This window comes from Apis cerana, linkage group LG11 (assembly GCF_029169275.1).
Source record: "Apis cerana isolate GH-2021 linkage group LG11, AcerK_1.0, whole genome shotgun sequence".
Classification (NCBI taxonomy): domain Eukaryota; kingdom Metazoa; phylum Arthropoda; class Insecta; order Hymenoptera; family Apidae; genus Apis; species Apis cerana.
Window position 1 is genome coordinate 7,434,134 of NC_083862.1, and position 20,958 is coordinate 7,455,091.

Sequence of the window (20,958 nt, forward strand, 5' to 3'; positions counted from 1 at the left end):
GACGTCGATGCGTGTATTTAACAGGAGATTAATTTCTTTTCAAGTATTCTATTGATTTTGTTTTGTAAATATTGCGAATTACTGTGCTTGTATTTATTATATATGTGTGTATTATTATCTATATCTATTATATTATCGATTAGGTCAAGTTTGGAATGAATAATTGAAGGAGAAAAAGGATGCAGTTAATACAATTCACTTGCTTTTGAATTATTAAATTGATCAAAGAATAAGTAATTCTTATGATACATATTTAATTTAGAGTTTCGTGATAAAAACAATCCTTGTCAACTCTCAATTCCATAGTTTCACCATAACTTTAGGATTTGATTAGATATAATTTCACGATATATTAGATAATATTTAATATAAAATATAAATATATATTTTATTATAAAAATTTATTATTCCATTCTTTTGGGAAAAGAGAATTGACAATTTACTCATATCATATTATTTATCAATAAATTAATTAATACGGACCCACACATATGTATTATATAAATAATCTCAAAACTGTATTTGATGAAAAGTGACATAATTCGCTCTAATTTTTTAAAATATAATTATAATTGCATAAAATCAACAATCCTGTGAACAAATACTCCTACTTGTTCGAATAAGTTCTATTCAAAGCAAACAAAAGAGACGTGTCTTGGTTAAAATATTTCTCAAATTTTTATTACCTGGGAATTAACGTTCAACGAAGGATCGAAATCGGAGAAACTGGAAGCTCAGACCCATTACTGTCGTCCGATTAAAGCATTTTAGGGAACAGTAACGCCCTTTTTTCCTACGGCTTCCAATATATGTTCCTGATGTCAGTCGTATTCTGAAATTCGAGGTGACGAATGAATCCGAGAAATTCTTTTTAAACATCGATCGGTCTCGGTCAGGTGGAGAGATCTTCGTCGAACTAGAACCTTGATGAATGTTCCTTGTTCAGGAACGTATGCACTTTGTTTAGCGCCCTTTAAGAGATTCGTTTTTCAAAAGAACAGATCCATCTTTCCTTTGATTTTAAATAAATCCGTAGACAATAATTGGAAGTATATTATTACGTACAAAAAGATAAAAATATATTCACATAACAAACACAAAAATTATTTCTATTATACGAAGTGAGACTATATCTTAAATTGTTTACAACTTAATAAATAAACCTCAAAATCTCCCCATTTTCCCGTCTGTTTTCACTCTTAAGATCAAATATATTTTATATCTTAAAAATACTTGGATGAATACAATTACAAAAATGTATATTCAAATTCTGAAAAAAAAACAAATCTAATAAAGAAAGAACATCCAATATCCAAACTGCAAGTTCCACGAGATAAAAAATTGCGCAAAAAGAAATCTCCTCAATCGACGATACACGTATTACATTGGCCAAAAAATGAAAAACTATCGAGTATCAAAGCGTCTTGCGACGATCAAAGACAAAGATAAAAGATCTAAATCGGACGAGATCGTTAAGCTTAAGTTAAGCGAAATGAATCGCCGCGATTGGGCGTGGTACCCGGCCCTGTACACACGCCCCTGACCTCTTCAGCGCCCACCTTCGCAGGTAAACCTACGAAGGTGAAACCAGGTGTGCTTCGAAGGGTGGCGAGTCGGTATTTCTTTCTATATGGAGCTTATTGTTGTTTAGTTTATGCAGGCCTGTCCCGATCGGTCGCTAAACTATTTGTTTACTAATGACGAATTGTCCCGCGCCCTCTGAACGTTGGTCCACCTCCACCCCCGCGATTTTCTTCTTTTTCGCGTGCACGTCTGTCTCTTTCCTCTCTTTCTCTCTCTTCCCCTCGAACGTCTTTGCAACGTCTCTCTATCTCTTTTCCTCCTTCTATCCTTGGTCAGAGAAGGTTTCTCGAACGATGGAGAAGACGCCGAGTCCCCGAGGATTCGAATCTTGAAAAGTGGATACGGAACAATAAAGGAATCGGCTTATGTAAAGACCGGATAAATATATGTTTTCCAAGGTTTTGGGAGAAACGTATTATTCGTTGGACAGCTCATCGTGAATTTCGGCCGAGGCTTAAGCGGAAACTGTATCCTTGACGAACGGAAGGGAATTTAGGGGGAGGAGGAGGAGGAGGAAGAGGATGGAGAGGATGGTTCGTTTGATGGAAAAATGAAATTTAATCTAAGTGTTTAATTTTGAGAGAGATTTTTGTTTTTTTTCTTGTTGTAATAGATGAGATTTCTTGGATTTCTTGGTGACAATTTTGTTTTTTATACTTGTAAATGTACGTGTATTTTCAGAATCGTCGTATAATAAGTTATTCAAATGTAAATGCGTTTGATTGATCGTATTTGTAACTGTTCAATTTGAAAAATATCTTCATTTATAATTTTAGTGATTCTGCACTTTATTTCTTTCATTTTTATTATTTATAAAAAAAAATTAATACCAAATTAAGAAATCAAACGTTTGTATATCAAAATGATATGAAAATCTTTATAATCGGTACTTTGCAACATTGTACACAAATTTTCAAAATAAAAATAATCCTATCTAGAAGCTGTTTAATTAAATGAATTAAATAATAATGCGATACAACTTCTTTCAAAAATTTTCTATTCCATAACCTCAGTTTAAAAATACTATACCAATTCTTCTAAAGATTTTTATTCATTGAAAAACATGTTGGACATAAATATCCAAGGTTTATTGTTTACAATAATCGTAAAAACTATTTACCAAGTAAAAGTTAAAACCAATTAAAATCAAATCTTACGTTGTCATTAAATAAGTCATGTAATACAATAAAATTACCAATTCCAAGTCTTCAGCAATAAAAACGCCAATTAACACATCCATCAACGAAAAAAAAAAAAAAAAGAAAGAAAGAAAGAAAGAAAGAAAGAAAAAAGCATTACCATCAACATCCTCTCAACGAAACATAAATAATTGAACCTCCATAATACCACACATATATATATATATATATACACATATATATTCAGATTCCACAATCCGCCATCATCAGCGGGATACCGAATAAGCATGCTTCGATTTTCATGAACACGAGCAACAACGATCCATAGATATGGAAAAGCAACGAAGTATTTTCCGCGTCGGTGAAGCAATTACTAGCAAGTAACTCGATCGTTAATTGCTCATTACGTATGTGCCAACATATACGTGCGTGCGATTATTTACGATCGGTGTGAGATTGCATGCTCGAGGTGTGTTAGTGGCGATGCTCTGGGAAACGAGGGAACAAATAAACCGACAAAAGAGGGGACACGCGGCGTTGCGCGTGTAATTAGAGGTGTGTAATTACGGGTATGGCACTACACAACAACCGGTGAACGGTTGGCAAGGTTGGAAACATCGATACCGGCATTAACTCGTTCCTCAGACGCGGGGAGAAAAATCGCAAGAGGAACGTGGGAACATCACGATCACAGAAATCCTGCTAATATCGCAATCTCCGCAGGAGGAGGTCGAACATCTTCCCTCGTAATGCTCTTGTTTGTCGGGGTCTCCCTTGCGAGACGTCGCCGTTTTCATTTCGCTTTGTGCGAATGGAATGGAAAGGTGACAGTTTTGTCGTTTTTTCATGGAGGAGAATTTTGAGGATGAGATCTTTGGGTCGAGACTTGAGAATCGAATAAAAGCTAGAATACGACGAATAATAGTATGAGATTAAAAAGATGAAAAGTTTCAAAATTAATATCCCAAAATTTCGCTTCAAGAAGAAATATCTTTACAACAATTGCAATAGCGTTATGGTAGAATGAACAGGGGGAAAAAATGATTCGACTGATTTAAAAATATCAAAAGTGAAAAACATTGTAATACAATTCATACATGAATCGTCCAAATATCTTAGACTGCCGAAGAATAATTAATAATTCGCGTTTTTATATTCAAATTAAAAATGTTTTTACGAGTAAAAATGTTAATCCAATTTAAACGTGGAAATTTACATTTTCGAAACATTCTCTTTATTGAATTATCGCAACGAGGATTTTCCCGTTCAAACGAAATTTGATCTATTAAACATTCATATAGATCGAAGAGAAATAAATCGACTGTTTCCAATCGTTGAGCATACTCGTGCCGGCAGCATTCCAATATTCCAAGTTCATAGACCGAAAGAATTTTCGTGATTTCTATCAGCGTGTTCATATAGGACGTTACGCAAGGACAAAGTTTTTCGGTGGTAAACAGAAATTTGTCAAACCATCACACGAATACAATACCTTCGAATCGAGGGATGGAACCCCCTCCCCTCCCCCTCTTTTAAAGTTTAAAACTTTCTCGTCTCATAAATAATATTTTTCAAGAGATCCTTGAAAACTGTGGGAATGACATTTGAATATATTATATAAACGTATATTTAATATTTCTCTTTATATTCATTATACTCAAAATTTCCCTCTAGATAGAATTTTTAATAATACGCTTTTTATCGAATATTTGAAAAATTTATTGCCCTAATTTACCGAGTTCATATTATAAATGCTACTTTTTTAAACGTATATTATATATTTTCACCGATCTATTAATCGAAACTTTATCATAAAATCTCGAATCTTAAAAAGAAGAAGAAAGACAATGTAGCTAATTTATCATCTTCACAAGATAATTTAAAATTATTTAAATTCCTAATCGAAATATCCTTTATCCTATTTCATTTCTTAAATGCAACATTCGATTAATTGAATCTTAAAAAAAAATTTTAAAAATTTAGCCTTACCAAACATTATCAAATTATTGAACAAGTCCCAAAAGTCTGAAAATCTCACGAATTAAAAACTACTATTCAAACTCTCTTGAAAAAGAAAAATACCAAAACCATCATTTCGAAGAAACAAATTACTTTGGGACACTGGACGAATAATACGCTGTTTAATATTCCTCGTTTCTAACTCATTCCCGCAACAATGGTATGATTAATCACGGCAATTACTTTTCGATGCATCGTTTTGCATGGAGAAGGGGAGACGATGGATTCTGGAAACGAGGACGTTATCCGTAGCCATCCGTTTCGCCGTGTTAGTTTAGCCAAGGTGAGGAGGTAGAAGAAAGACTAGTCCTCGGGCTAGCCGCGGATCATCCGTCCAGCCAATCCGAGCTAATTGGCCTCCATAGGTAATTACGCGCAATTAGGAGGCCCGACTGGTCTCACCGTCCTTCTCGCCCTTTCTCCCCGATGCCTCTGCCCTCTCGCTTTCTCCTTGCGCCGACTACTTCTCTCGTAACGAGAAAACCTATACAGGAGGAGAGAAGCGGTCTGGGTGGAAGCGAGATACGGTCATCGATGCTTCAGGCTTCGAGCGAACAAGGGTGAGGAGGACAGAGAGAGGGAGGATGTTCAGGTGGAACTGAAGGATTGCCGCCAGGTACACAAATTATCTGGCGACGAAAAAACAACGGAAGAGCAATTAAATAATGCTACGTCGCTACATAGTGGTATTCTCTGCGGTGTTCTCTATTATATACCGGGTGTACCGGAATGAGTCGCATCGTGTGGCCTTTGTCCCTATGTTCAAGTGATTGTTCAAATTTGCACGAGACGTTAATGGCGAGCTGGTTGTTTTATATGGGAAGGAAACGTGATGACGTAGCTGTATAGTATCGGATTATTTATTATCATAAAGCAGTATACATAATAAACTTGATAGATTCTTTTCAACGAAATTAAACAATTGAACTAAAAATGTTAGTGAAGATTAGAAATTTAGTTTTGTTAAATGAATGTCGTGATTTCGAATTTGTTTCAAAGTATGGATAATATATCTGTATGTGTTTATTCTATGGCAAGAAATAATCGAGTGAATTGTAATATTTTAAATATATATATAAAAAAAAAGAAAGAAAATATTTGGAAAACTATTTCGAAAAACTTATCCATGGACCACCCGTTAGAAGATGTGAAAACAAGTTTGAAGACACAATGTGTGCATTAGAGCAACCCGACTCATTACCGCTGCCACAATTAAGGCCCAATTTTGGGACGTAAATGGCCGCCAATCTGACCACACAAAAAGCCCGCGGTTCGAAGGATAGTTGGAAATCGTGCCGACGTCCCTTGCCTAATAACTAGTCAAATTCTCGTCTCGGCCTTTCTAGCCTCCACGAATCTATCTCCAGCTCTCTAAAATTCTCCTCGGATCTGGTTCACGACACGAGGATCGTCGAGTCATTCGTGTGAACTTTCACCTCGAGGAAGTAAACTCATCGTCGAGCAAGAGGAAGAAAAATGTAGGATAAAATCGTTCGATTTCACGAGATGATGATTCACGAGAAATTATTTGAATACAAAAGACGTTTAAAATTGTGAAAAATTAAAGTTAATTAAATTTCACTAGTAATATGTTAAAAATAAAATTCGTATCCAGTATTAATATATTCCAAGTAATTATTACGATTTCTTTTACGTTTGATATGAATGATCATTTTGAACAGCAAACTAATTTTTCTAACCTTTTGAATAAAGAAAAATCAAGACTAAATTTATAAATAATTAATTGCAACAAACTTTTCAATCGTCTATTCTTTCCCATCCCATCCCACGATTCGAAATTTTTCAGTTTCGCTCCAGCGAAAGGGTTAAACGTCGAGCTCGTTAGAGTTCGAAAATTGAAATGATCAGTCGAAAGGGGATCAGAATCGAGTTCACGGATCATTGAAACGTAGCCTCGTTCCTCGTTTGACGATACATATATATAAAACTATATTCAAAAAAAAAAAAAAAAAAGAGCGAAAAAATAAAATCTATCGAACGTAGTAGTAGCGTAATTGGTTGGTGAATTCCTTTTTGGCGTCGTTCGAGGTAAATTCGATTGGCGAACGAATCGGCGGCATTGACGGCGAAATATTCGAAAACTGGAGAGGCCGGGGAGGCCTGCACGCAGCCACGGATCGGACAATGGCCGACAATAGGATCGCATCCGATTTTTGCATGCCAATTTCGTGGCCGGTATTGTGCCGTAGACAATGCGCCAATAATTACGCTAAACGGCGACCATTCATACGCCCATTCGGCCGGATTCAAACCGCCTTTCCGTATCCATTATCGTCGCGCGGCGCAAATAATCGCTCCGATGCGCGCCGCTTCCATGTTTTCCTCCTTTTTTTCTCTCTCTCTCTCTTCTTTTTCTGCCCCCCTCCCCCTAAACTATGTAACACGCTGCAGGTGGCATCGATTATATCCATGATTGCAGATTCATCTGACGCGCGCTAACGAAATTTGAGAGAAGATTCTCCTGTTTCGTGGATACGTAAGAAGGGAGGATGATATTAATTTTTGAGTTTTCGAAAGATTCGAGGCAAAGATTTAAAAAAGAAAAAAGAAGAAATTGATGCTTTGCAAGTGTTATCTCGTTGTTTAGAGGTTTAGAGATTAGCATTTTTAAGAAGGAAGAAGGTACGAAGAAGATTTTTCGAATTATAAAAATTATTGGTGTCTATGATATCTCATCAGTTATGAGTTTAATTATAAATCATTCTCTCGTCGAGTTATTGCAATTAGATTAGATTAGATTTGGTTACATCTTTGGTTATATCCTTCCTCTTCTAACTTCATCGATTCCATTAAAGATATACATATACAAGCTCAATGAAGAAGTATATAATGTATATGCATAATTATTATTATCATTATGTATCGATACCTCGTGATCTCAGGAGTGGTTATGGCTTGTTATAAATAGCCATAACCATAACCATATTCATAATCATAATCGTCATTATAAAATCACCTATTAGCTGTTGACACGCTGAACCTCTTAGTCATTCCACGTTATGTATAACTTTACAAAGTGTAATCAACTTTTTTAATAAAGAAAAAAAAAAAAAAGCAACCGAATATGTCGAGAGTGATTAAATTCGTGGATGCATATTCGTTAAATATATTTTATCCTTTCATCAAGTTCATTAACGAGTTTAATTTGCGTCGTCCATTGAACTTTGTGTCCAATTATAATGTTTCGAATATTAAACACAATTCAATACTGTTTGTAACTTTTATACGTTATTAAGTAACTAGGTATAAAATTGTGAGTGGCAAAATTAAAATTTTTAAAGGGAAGAAAATTTCTGCCAGTTCCAAAAAGAATCTATTTAAAAAATCACGCGTAACAAAATAAACCCCTTTATAATTGAAGCATATGAAGCCTTCGATTATAAAATTAAATAATATTTCCTAATCTTGAACGTTTCTCAATTTTTATTTTAAATCTCTGAGGCAATAACTCCACCTATTTGAAATATCGTTAGAAAATCGATAAAAATCGACACAAAAGTTTTTCCAATACGATAATACATATTTATTCCAAACAAACGAATCGAAATAAACTCCGATCCATCTTTATAAGACGCGCCACGTTAAGCAAGAATCGAAATCTCAAAGGGAAACAGCAGCGTCACGTAACGAACGAATTTCCATGAAAAACTAGCGCGCGTTGGGAGGGCGGTCTTCGTCCCCCCCACGTGCAAATCGGATTTCCTTTCGTTAGAGAGTCTCCACGGTTCGGCCAACGACGTATCCCCCCGTCTCGCTTTCGCATCTCGTTATACGCCTCGAAAGAAAGTCGACAAACGAGAGGAGAGAGCCGCGCGCGAGGCAGAGGAAGAAGAGGAAGAAGAGGAGAAGGAGGAGGAGGAGGAGGAAGAGAGAGATCGCGAGGAAAAAGGAGGCTGGCGATCACTGGAGGGGGCACATCCCTCTTTGACTCGTGTGAGGGGGAGGGAGAGGTGGTCAGAGGTGTGAGCCACGGTGCAAGGGCTAACGTGCTCGTTTATTATGCATCGAAATGCCAGGAACGATGCCACGCGAGTGGACAGGACGTTGTAAACGGTCCGCAAAAATGAAGTAACGGCCTGAGCTGTTCTGAGTGATTCCGCGTCGCTTCGGGCTAAAACTGGCCCGAAAGGATGAGGAGGCTCTCTTCTTCGACAACCGAGAACCTTCCACCTTCCACCGTTGAATTCGAATCCTCTCCTTTCTCGCCAATCTTATTTTTCTTTATTTATTACGATCGATTATTCCCCCTCCTCTTCTCCTTAGTTTAAGTTTCATCCATTGACGAGCTTTATCTATCGACACGCGAAGAGTTTACGAGGTAAGAGAGATAAATGGATTAGTTGGAATTGATTGTTTTTTGAAACTCAGAAGTGAGACTGATCAGATCGATTATTGTGGAATCGTTTGCTTATGAAGTGAACGTTTCTTCTTCGTGGTTTCGAGGTTTTGGTTATGAGAGATTCGATCGAAAGGATTTGTGAGATATATCGTGAAGATCGTTTTTATTTGAGCGAATTTAAATGTTTTTTAAATTGGAATTTTTTGGAACTTGATAATGTAATGGCGAAATAAATTGCTACGTTTCTCTAAAATATTAAAAATTCTCTGTAGTATATCTAATAAATATTATAAAAGTAGGATATAAATATAGTAAAGAAAAGTGTAATATGTAATTCAAAATAGAATATGATCTTAATTCTAATAAAACTCCAATAGATATCTTGTCATTATTAGAAAAATTCTATAAATTTTGAAATAATTAAAATGAGACTAATATTTGTATTTTTAATTATTATTTGGAAATTAGGAGTTTTTGTTCATTATATTTATATGCACAATACTTTATTTTAAGATAGAATTCTTTTCATAATATATAGAATTTCATAATTTCAATATATTTTTATAGAAAATATTTTTGCATAATAATTTCATAGGAATCATAGGAATGAGATTTATGCTTCTTCTTGTATATATTTTGCATTCCAAGCAAAGAACAGTTATTCATAAATTGTATTAAAATAATTAACGTAAATAAAAATAAATTACGTAATGATCAAATGATATTAATAATATATATATATATTCAATAATTGTATAATAGGAAATTCATTGTAAATATCAGTTTCACGAACGATAATATACAAACTAGCCAAGAAAATGCAAGTACCTCAAATATTACGTACATAATTAATAAAATTGATAGCTGTATCTCACCGTGCTCATAACAATATTTCAAATACTTCAACGTACCACACGATATTTTATGCAGATTACAGGTTTTGACTAGAAGGCTTGCTTTCACGAACCGTAATACGTATCTTCCATTGTTAAACATTACAATATCGTGTGCTTAAACGAATTTCGTATCGAAGAAGCAAAGAAACAATGGAAATCAATTTCGATGTTGTTTTTATCTTCCCTCTCCCTCCCAAAGAAAAACAAGACAAAAAATAATTTTAAACCTATTCGTAACGTTATTGCTCGACATAAAATTATTCAAATTTAGGAAACTACATCCCGGAATAACCACTCCGCTATTTCTCGTATCGAACGAAATTAGAGCAAAATGAAATTACCGGTAAATGGTAACTCGTTTCAATATGGAAACGGCGCGCGCAGTGTTGTATCGTAAAGCAGTAGTTCAAGGTTGCAATTTACCTCGAGCCACTAAACAACCATCCATCTTCCAAAAAACCTCGATCAGCACCTCGAACATATTGGCGCAAAACTGAAGGAAGATCTGAACCGATCATTTGATCACGCATCGAGGCTCGATAATTCTTTTCCTGCAATTAAATTCCCGCCGAATAATTTCGAAAATCGAATCGCCGGTTCGAACGTTTATCCAGGTCGAGGTTCTGAATTCTCTAATAACGTCACTTCACCGAAATCCGAGACGGAGGAAGAGAGTATTTATATTCATGGAACGTTTTATCTTTGCTACTATTAACGTCATCGTTTATATCCCGGATTGATCTTCCGCACGAAGCTCAAAGACATGCAACTTCATCGATTTCCAAGGGAGCGCGGGAAATTTGAACAAGCGATACAACAACCTGGCATGTATTACAGAAATAAAACAAAGCTACGTGAAACTGGGATAAGGTTTGTGATTGGTAATTACTTCAGATTACTTTCAGAGTAATTATCTTGACGAATCGATGAATGGTGAATTAGGCCCAGAGTACTAATTGTGTCGAAAAAGTAAATCTAAAAGTTACTTTAAATAACGATTTTATTTAAAATGCTCGAATAACGGTTATTCGATACTTTGAATAATAAATTATTGAAGTAACTTTAGTCTTAACTTCGATCGTTAAAATTTTACGCATCTCTGATTGAGCCTCGTTTAAGAGATTGCTTAAGTTATTCGAATTTTTAATTCTTCATTATTAAAAGTTATTTTTATCTTTCGATTGATTCATTTTTCATCGATATTAGAACATTTAGAGTTTCCTTTAATATAAATTATAGGTCGATTAAATTGTAAATTTTTCTTTTACAATAGAATAATCTAAAAAAAAAATAAATGTTTCCAAAGAGATGGAACTTTGAACATAACTTTGTATCCTGAAAATTTTAAAGATCACTTGACGAATGAACGAATAATTAAGCAATCTGAACTGTCTCACCGTTTCTGAAACTCCGCAGTCTCTCTCGTCTTCCTCTCCTGCTAACATTCCCTATGTAAATCTGAAACAGAGAGAAAAATTCGTTCGTTGTTAATCACGCGAATACAAGTTATCCCCCATCACATCAGACAAGGAAAACGCGATATAATATCGTCGATCATCGTCGTAGATTGGATCGAGGAGGCTGGAAACGCATCGTTCTCGTTAAGAAATGAATTCGCGACGCGTCACGAGCGAAACAACGAAGGAGAGAAGGAGATCGATTCTCGATTACACGGAGGTTCGAGCGTGGACGTGCAAACAGGACTATACCAAGATCTAATTATCCCGTTGCTCGTCGATAAAAACAATATTAATTTTCCTCCATGCGAGGAATAAACAACACGTCAAGATCTATAAGGTGTATCAAAATTAGAAACGATATACGTTTAAATTAACCAACTTGATTTGAAACTTCAATTTATGCAAATTGAGTTATTCGAATTCGAGCAACATAATTTCAAATGTACACATTTAAAGTATTTAAATTATTGCGTGTTCTAGTTGAAGTATTTAATTTCACACTTATGTTCACACAAAAATATTCGAGTTAAAAAAATATTTGAATTGAATATTTTATTAAATTTAATTTTAATTATTATTATTTATATATTTAATTATCAAATTTTCACTTTTTCTCAGAGTTTCTAAGAGTTTCGCTTATTTCATAAAACAAAAATATTAAATATAATACTCGAATCCTAAATTTTTAAAACAAATTTAATCAAACTATCTCTCACTTGCCATAAAGTCCACGATTTAGAATTTTATCCCTACAATCTAATATTATTCGTTTCGAAAAGAATAAAATTCGAAAAAATTCGAAAAAAATCGACCCAATCTCCAATCACTTTCGAGGCAAATGTGAACCGTCTTACAACTTTTAATAAGAATGTAAACATCGAAGTTTAATAAAATCAATTGACGCAAGTAAAGGGTGGAAAAAATTAGAAATAATAAATAGCTCGTTCAATCGAATTTTGATTACAGCTTTTCTTCAAGTGGAGTGGGAAATTCACTCTATAAACACCCGGTATAAAATGGCGGAGCACCGCGATATCGGTAATTCAAGCGGCGTTTGCTCGTTGAGCGATATTCTATAATTAGTATCGGACAGGGGAATTTTTATTTTCGTTTAAACTTGAACGTCCTTGCCTGATGGCCCAACGTCATGGATTCGAATATTTCTTTTTTTTTTTTTTTCGAACGAGGCGGCAGATTTCTCGACCGTCTCCTCTCTTGATAATAATTATTACAGTCGAAGCTTATTTTTTTTCACCGTCCCTATCGTCCTAGATCGTATTTGGATGAGCGATACGCATGCTAATTCGAAATTTTTCAAAGTTGAGAAAAATATGGATTATAAATAAATTGGAGAAACGGAGGCGACCATCTGACGCCTTCTTTTTCATTCTGACGGATGGATCTTTGAGTTTGCTTCGCGGAGATTTCACATTTGGTGAAATTTTCTTTTTTTTGTATAATTTTAGTATAACGTTTAAATTTTAAATTAAGAAATCGATCGATCAGATGGTGTTAATTTGGTGTCTGTACGATACGAATAATTAATGAAATATGAATCTTGCAAATACAATTATGCGGTTGATAATTAACGAAGAATTTTTGAATTACAATTTCTAATTAACTGGTCGCATGATTTTCAATAAAAACTTGTTTATTGATTAATTTTAATGTATAATATAACGAATACAAGAAAACATGAATCAAGAAATATTTTGTTCTTTGGTTTTTTTAATCTTATTGAAAGTATTTCGATTTTTATATCAACGTAAAGTACCTGCACCTACATAAATACATCTTAATACTTTTATTTTCCATTTTTTTTTTTTTTTCACATCAAATCGATATCTACGAAATCTCAAAGAATTCCCTTCCTATAAGCGGCCACGATCTCTTAACAGCCAGTATCGCATTATTCATACGTATATTTCCGTACAACGATCAAATTTATAATCGTTCCAGGAGCAAAATATCAAAAAAGAAGAAAGAAAGAAAGAAAGAAAAAATAAAAGAAAAGACGATGGTAACTACGTCTGTAAAACCTGTTAGTAGTAGTTGTTCACCGTGTAACGACCGATGATTATTTTCGTTATTTTTCGCAAACGTCCACGACTAATAGCTCGTGACTGGAAATCTCAAAAAGCATCCATAAATCCGGCCGGATTTTGTTTTCACGATTTAGTGACCGCTATTTTTAATTCATCCCGCGTAATTTTCGAGAGCTTCAGCCTTGAGTGGCTCGATGAGATTCATGCTCTGCTAACCGGGCCCCGGTCGAAAACTATTCTCTATGTATTATACAAGCTCATACATTTTCATTTTGAGGACGTGCGTCGAAAATGAAACAACGCTCGTTCTACGAAGCGGTATGGTTAACCCGTGACACACCAGGAGTCTTCTTCTTCGAGGAGGAGGAGTAAGATCGGTGGCAAGTATCGGTCGCTCGAACAGAAATTTGGAACAACGAACGAGAGATGAAATTATATTCGTGATTATCAATTTTTTGGATTATCATTTGTCGATCGCGAGAGTAGAATTTATTCACAAAGTATAATATAATGAAAAAATAAAATTTTCAGTTCCAAATTCGACTGGTATCTTTAGAAATTCGGATGAAATGGCTTTGTCTTCGATTTCGACGCATAAATCGAGTTATTCGTGAGATTATTCAAAAGTAAATTTTGCTCGACACAGATATAGAAAAGTATTAGATTATTTTACACGAATATTTAATATATAATTCAATATAAATTGTCAAACATTTACACGACGTGTTTCCAGTTCTATATATATATATATATATATTTCATTCCGATATTTCCAATCCGCAAGGAAATTTTGTTTAAAAATAAAGAAAGCATCGCGATATTTTTGAGCAGCGCAGTGTATACAGAAATAAGTTGGAAAAATAAGACAAACGAGAAAAGGTGCGAGACGCGTTGGCTAAAGAGAAAAAAAGAAAGAAAGAAAGAAATAAACGCGAAGCAATGTCTTTGGAGTAGCGGTTACTACGCTACTTTAGTTAATTAGAGGCAAAATAAGACAAGGTCTAAAAGTAAGACTCGCAGATTCTTCTTCTCTCCGTCCGCCATCCGCTCTCTCTCTTTCTCTCCACCATCTTTTTTCTCTCTCCCCCTTCCCCCTTTTTAAGCGCCCACCTTTCCTCCCTCTCGCGCTTCCCTCACTTATTCGTGTTTCCCTTGTGTTTGTTTAATCAGACGCCGGACTCAGTCTTCATTACTAGCACTAATTTATCTGCCTTGTCGTCCAACTCTCTCCAACCGTCTCGCTACGGATCCTCGTGTACACGAGGTATGTAAGAGAAAACAGTGGCGTAACGAAATAACCGGGAGCCTTTCGTTTCTGTTCAACGCGAAACCGAGATGTTTTATTGTCCTCGTTCCGTGTGTAATTCGACGTAATCCTCCTCGAGCCCGAGTTTCAATGCTTTCTCGCCCCTCCCCTTCTTTTTTTTCTTCCTTCATTTTTCTCCCTCTCGAGCGTCATACAGTCTCAACAATTCACGTGCAATCTCGGTACATTAATCACCAATTTGGCGCGACCGAGAAAGGATGAAATCGGGAATGTTCAATTTCGTTACGAAATTATATAATGATCGGTATTCTTTGATCCATCAAATCAAAAGTTTCGTTTATCAAGCGTACTACGAAAATTTATTAAAATTAGAAAATTATGAAAATGATATTATTTATTCGTACACTTGTATCCAACCCGTGGATACGAATCTTCGTCTAATCTATCTCGAATAAAAACGGAATCCTCGAATCGAACACAGGGGAGAGACGAGAAAAAAACATTTCCCTTTCGGGATGGTTGGCCGGAAAACTTTAGATTGCTCGAAAGGATTCGAGAGATATTGAATGGATCGGCTCGAATGCGAAATCTCGGGGAAGAAGAAATTAACGTGCGCGTTAAATTAACTCTTCGTCGAATCGAACCTCTGTCTCCATCGTGCAAGGGACAAAAGGAGGTTCGATGGAAAAATAAGAAGGAAGAAGAAGACAAAGAAGAAGAAGAAGAAGAAGAAGAAGAAGGAGCAGCGTGGGGGGCTTCTGGATATCGACGGCAATATTCGTTAAGTCCCGCTAAGACCCTGTATGCGGTGTAGTTGGTTCATTCGGATTGCCAAGTCTCTTTTCTGTCTTCCTTTCGCCCCTTGATTTCCAACCTTTCTTATCTTTGACCGAACGAACGGGGATGGATGCTGGCGATCGTTCCCTCCTCCTCATCCACGCGACACGGACTTTTGGGGGGATGCCTCTATGCCGAAGGATCAGCGTGTCAATAAGGTGTTTGTTTAATTTGCGGATTTGTCTGCTCGCGTCTTCGGCGCTCAGCAGTGTCTCTCAACTTGTTTGCTCAACATGAGCATGGAAAAATGTAATTTGAATCGTGGGACGATATATTAATTTTTGAGGAATTTTGATTTATATTTCAGGAATCTTATTGCCAGGCAATCTCGAGAGTGATTGTAACAATTGTCGATATTAATATTTACAATCCATCCTTTTGTTATCGAATCTATACTTTAACGAGACTGTTAGAATTCGTGGACGAAAAGAAGAAACGAGGAAAATCAGATACTGATTCACTGGATGGGTATTGCTCGAAATGTTTCCATGGTCGTGACGTAAGTCAACGCGATTATGAGAAAGCAGTTAACGTCATTTCACTCGATTCCCATGCACATAAATACACGGAGCGGAACCAGCTGTCCGCCACAATGTAGAAGATCCTTCGATGAGACGAACAATTACATAAGGGACGCGAAGGGATTTCTCCTCTCTGTTTGTCAGTCAGGGAGAGGCAGCCTTTCGCCTCATTAAGCTCTTCTTTCCGCCAAATAAATGAAGAAACTGGGAAGGAATTTCAGGCCACATGCGTATGAAAAGGGACAGCTATTAAAACGCATGAGAAGCACGTTTTCGTTTGCTTGGAAACAAATTCGCGCGGCGATCGTGCGAACGATCGTGCGAGTAACAATGGTTTGCTCTCTTTGAACGTGTACAACGGAGAGTTTGTTGCCACTGCTTTATTAATCGCGGATACGGAACATATATATATATATATATATATATATAGGTTGAAGGAGGAAAAATAGGAATGATATTTCATATGGAGGAAAATGAAATTAATTTTATATAATAAATAGATCGGTAAAGATAAACCGGTTGAGATGATATTTTATGAGAAATTAATTTTGTAAGATAAATGACTGAAGTTGAGAGTTCGTGGTATTGGATAGATTGGAAGGATCAAGCATACGACGAGTGATATCTATTAATTGTTAACGTTTATTAAAATGAAATCGATGATCCGGTTCTAGTAATAATTTTCTTCATTTAAAATCATCATCCGAACTGTCAACGTAAAAAAAAAATGATTACGCAGTAATCAAAATTTAAAAGATCGTGGAACGAAGAGAAAAGAAAGAAAGATTTTCATGCTTTTTTTATATCTGCAACAGTAGCACAGAAAGGTCACGTGTAAAGAATATAATCGTCGATTAAACGCCGATGGCGTAGCATTTAAAGCGATGGAATAAATCCCTGCCCCCTCCCCATCCTATCGAGATTACACACACTCTCTCTTCCTCTCGGAACTCTGGGAAATAGGGGGTCGTTATTGCAGCGCGATGTAACGGCCATGAAGGTCATTGTTCAACCGTTTTTAGGGGTTCGAGCAATGACCAGTTCCGGCGCGCATGAGAACGGGCTGAAACAAAAGCTGGCAAACCTGTTGGAAACAATCGCTCACCCCTGGCCGGGGGAGCTTATAACGGAAGGGGATGAACAGTTGGGTGACTTTTTTTCTTGCCTAAGAGGAGTTGCCATTGTGCGACACTCGCAACATGTGTGCCTCCGTGTCGTCACGATCAGATCGTTGCCGATCATCCTTCCACCGTGTTCCATCCATGATTTTCAAAGGTGCAGCTTTATTTACTCCTTTATTACAGAACCAGCCAACCATCACGTGAAATATCGTCTTTACGGATGAATCGACCATTTTCGATGGGCAAGATAATTAAAAAAAAAAAAAAAAGAGCCAACGTATTTCGGTCGTTCTTTTTTTTTCTCGAGTTTAGAATAGAATATAATTCAAAAAATTATATTTCGAAGAATCGTGACAATATGAAAGAAATTTTAATAACAAATATCTTCGATCCATCGACAAAGACAAAATTCCATAAGAAGTGAATAATATTTTCCAGCCATGCAACGTTACGTTTAATCCACCAGAGTGTCCATCCTCCTCCACCGTTTTTCACCCTATCCCAAGTCTCATCCACCTTCGATTCCTTCTTTACACGTTCTCCGTATTTCCCTCATTTTCCGTCTTCTTACACAATCCTCGGCTTTCCCTCTTACAGAATGAAGGTTGGCAAGGGTGTGAGACGACGGCGAAGGCGAGCATGAAGGCAGAGAGGCCAGTCCAAGTAGTAGGTAAGCTGCTCGTGTAGAAGATGGGGGTTGGAGGGAGAGAGGGAGGGGGATTGGTCAGTGCTCCTTACTTAGAGGGTGGCGAGTCTGTTCTTAATTAACGCTCGCCTCTTTTGCTGCACACCCCCTCGCCACCGTGGCACCGTAATGAGGCTCTTCCAGTGTGTGTACGTGTATTACACACCTATGTACACGTAAGTGTCGGCTGGGAGCCGGTGTGGGTGACCTAGATGAGACGCGCCCCCGTCTAACTAATTCTTTTCTTCCGCGCTGACCACTAAAGTAAGTAGATGGCCGTGTACGAGGCAACCGACGTCTGTGTGCGCGCCACTTCCACACGAGCTATTCGTGCCGATTCCACACCACCGCCCCTGGAATACGCGCGCGTGTGTGTGCACATGCGTGTGTACACACGCTGGGATATATGCTCGGCCATATTCCTCCACCGAACCATACAGCCTAGGCCAGCCACCACTCGTGGAACTTGCCCGTTACCCTGCCAGAGTTACGCGAACGTAAACACACCGAGGCTGTAGCTTCCGCGCGTTAAAGTGTATCAGAATGGCTTTTGCGCCCCGCCATTGTGTTTCGTGCATTAGCACCGCCGGATCGAATGTCACCGAGAGACCTTGCTTTTGCGCAGCTTTACCGAACAACTAACGGTTATATCGCAATTTGCAATCGATCGCCCGTTCCCTTCTCACCTCGCCAACCTGCTTTTTCCTTTACCCCCTTCGTCGAGTTCGTCTGTCGCCTGATTCAACCTTGTGTACAAGAGTGTATATGATAAATGTAAATCTTCATCGAATCTTGGAAAGTTTCTTTCGAATGGATGATGGGCAGATATGCTTGAACTCGCGTACGCTCTCTGGCGGTAGAAATTGAAACTGAGGCTTTAGATAGAGATACTAGAACATACTTGAATACTAAATTTATATCATTCACGAATATTATAAACGAACGTTCGGAGTTCTTGTGGAAACAGGAAAGCTAAACGTGGGAAAGTATATAAATGGGAAATCGTATTTGCATGGAGTCGCGTCCTAAACCATAAAATGATCGGTTTCGCTAGCTAAAGACGAGCGTTCGTCTTAAAGAAGAGGGGAAAGAAGAAAAAAAAAAGGCAGGTGGACGATCGACGGGCCCATTCTTCAGTCACATCCTGGGTCGGTCCCATCTCCGCCTTCCGTCTCCTCCCTGCCCACCCCTCGGCCACGGCGTGGATAACAGCAATTAACCCTTCCCCGTTAATAGAGACGATTGTGATTAATTATCGGATTTAATGACCGGCTACTTGTACTTGTAAATATAGGGACGGAGGACGCGCGCATGTGGGTACACCGTAAAAATTAGAGACCATGATTCCTCAGGGTGCTCCTCCTTCTGCTAGAACCGATCTTCCTCCTCCACCCCTCGCGCCTACTTCCACCTCGTCCTCGTGTGTCACCGGTAAGGCGTGCGCCAGAGAGAAACGGCCCTGTCACACTCCGCTGATCTTTTAACCGGCAATCAACCAGACTTGTGGGACTGTCCACCTCGGTAACGAAACCTAACCTAACGATTCTTTGATAGAAAAGCTTTTTTCTCTTCGAAGGAGAATATAGATTAATATTTTTGTCGAAGAGTTGAATCTTTAAGAAAGTGGATGAGAATGGGATTGGTGATGAAGATACGTCAAAAATGGTGCGTTATTATTTTTGAACGATCGATTCTTTTCGTATAAGTTATAATAAATAACAGGATCGAAATATCATGAATCAAAATAAAGACACAGAGAAATGGATATGCGAATAGCCTGAATGAATGAATTTATTAATTCCACGATATATGTCGAAACTGGGAGCAACTATCATCTGTAAAATAATTCGTTAACATCGAATACAAATTTCCAAATTCCAAAGAGGCGAGATTTTCGTCGACGGATTCGTAATTTAATCGTTGATTTCATAGCGGATTTAAAATCGTCGGATCATCGTTCGAGGAAAGCGAAAACGGTTTTACGGCTGGAAGTCTCGAACAAGCGCAAACTGTAATAAGAATACGGGGCCGTGAAGGCTTGAAATATCTCATTGGTTAACATTGTTCGCAAGAAAGATCGCAGTCAAGCCTGTGCCACCACTTTTATATGCTATTTTCAACGATTCGTTAACTGGTGGAAAACTAGAGATATTATAAACATACAAAGTGTGCGAGTTGTGGAATTGAATCACGGCCAAATTACCGTATTGACTAATCGCGAACAGGCGTATTACAGGCGGGACGAATAGTACACAGGATATTTCGTTTAAATTGCACGCAATGCATTATTCCAACTGTGTGTATTATACCGTGAAGATCGGACCAACTGGCGAATATTTAAGTATTGTGCATGCACACGAGACGCCGGCGTGGGAGAGCGTGAGCTCACGTGCCGAAATTAACTTTGGTCTCTTGGCATTTAAAAATAATTGGTAATTATTGGCATTATTAATAGTTTCCCTCTGGCTCGAACGCGTACAAGTTTGCAAACGCGGCCGCATGAAAATGCTTCTCGCGGCGGAACGTGTTTTTAAAACAGGGTGGGGAACGGTTTTGTGATTCTGATCTCGCTTCCAATCGGATCAAATATACCGATATTGCGGTCGATGATTTCAGAAATAATTTCGATCGTTGCAATTAAAGTAGATTAAATAGAACTAGTGGAATAACAGCGTGATTCGAATTATTCAAAATTTGATTTTTGATATTTCCATTTCCACAATAATTCTCATTCTCTGAAAAGCAAATGAAAACAGATGCTAATGATATATAACTTACGTAATTATTAAAAAATTATATCGTTCAAGGAAAGGAAATTTCAATGTACAAGAAATGATTTTTATCCAAGGATAAAATGGTATTTAACAGGAATAAGAATTTAATTCAAAAACTCTACTTCACAAAGGAATAAAATAGCTCCTCCACCTGGGAACGCAATCAATTCGATGAAAGAAGCTCGAGCAACGTGCTTTCCTTTTTTTCCTTCGTCGAAGAACCGGACTCGTTCATCGAAGTATCGATTGG

The 20,958-nt window shown here is 37.2% G+C and overlaps 1 protein-coding gene across 2 annotated transcripts in view; it reads right to left on the reverse strand.

Moving 5' to 3' along the window:
• The window catches only part of LOC108000131 (zinc finger homeobox protein 4), a 420,790-nt gene that overhangs the window by 392,243 nt on the left and 7,589 nt on the right, over positions 1-20,958 (reverse strand). For both annotated transcript variants that reach the window (XM_062081638.1, XM_062081639.1), the window contains exon 2: positions 11,396-11,456. The gene's annotated coding sequence lies outside the window, so the exon portion shown is untranslated. The remainder of the gene's footprint in view (positions 1-11,395; positions 11,457-20,958) is intronic.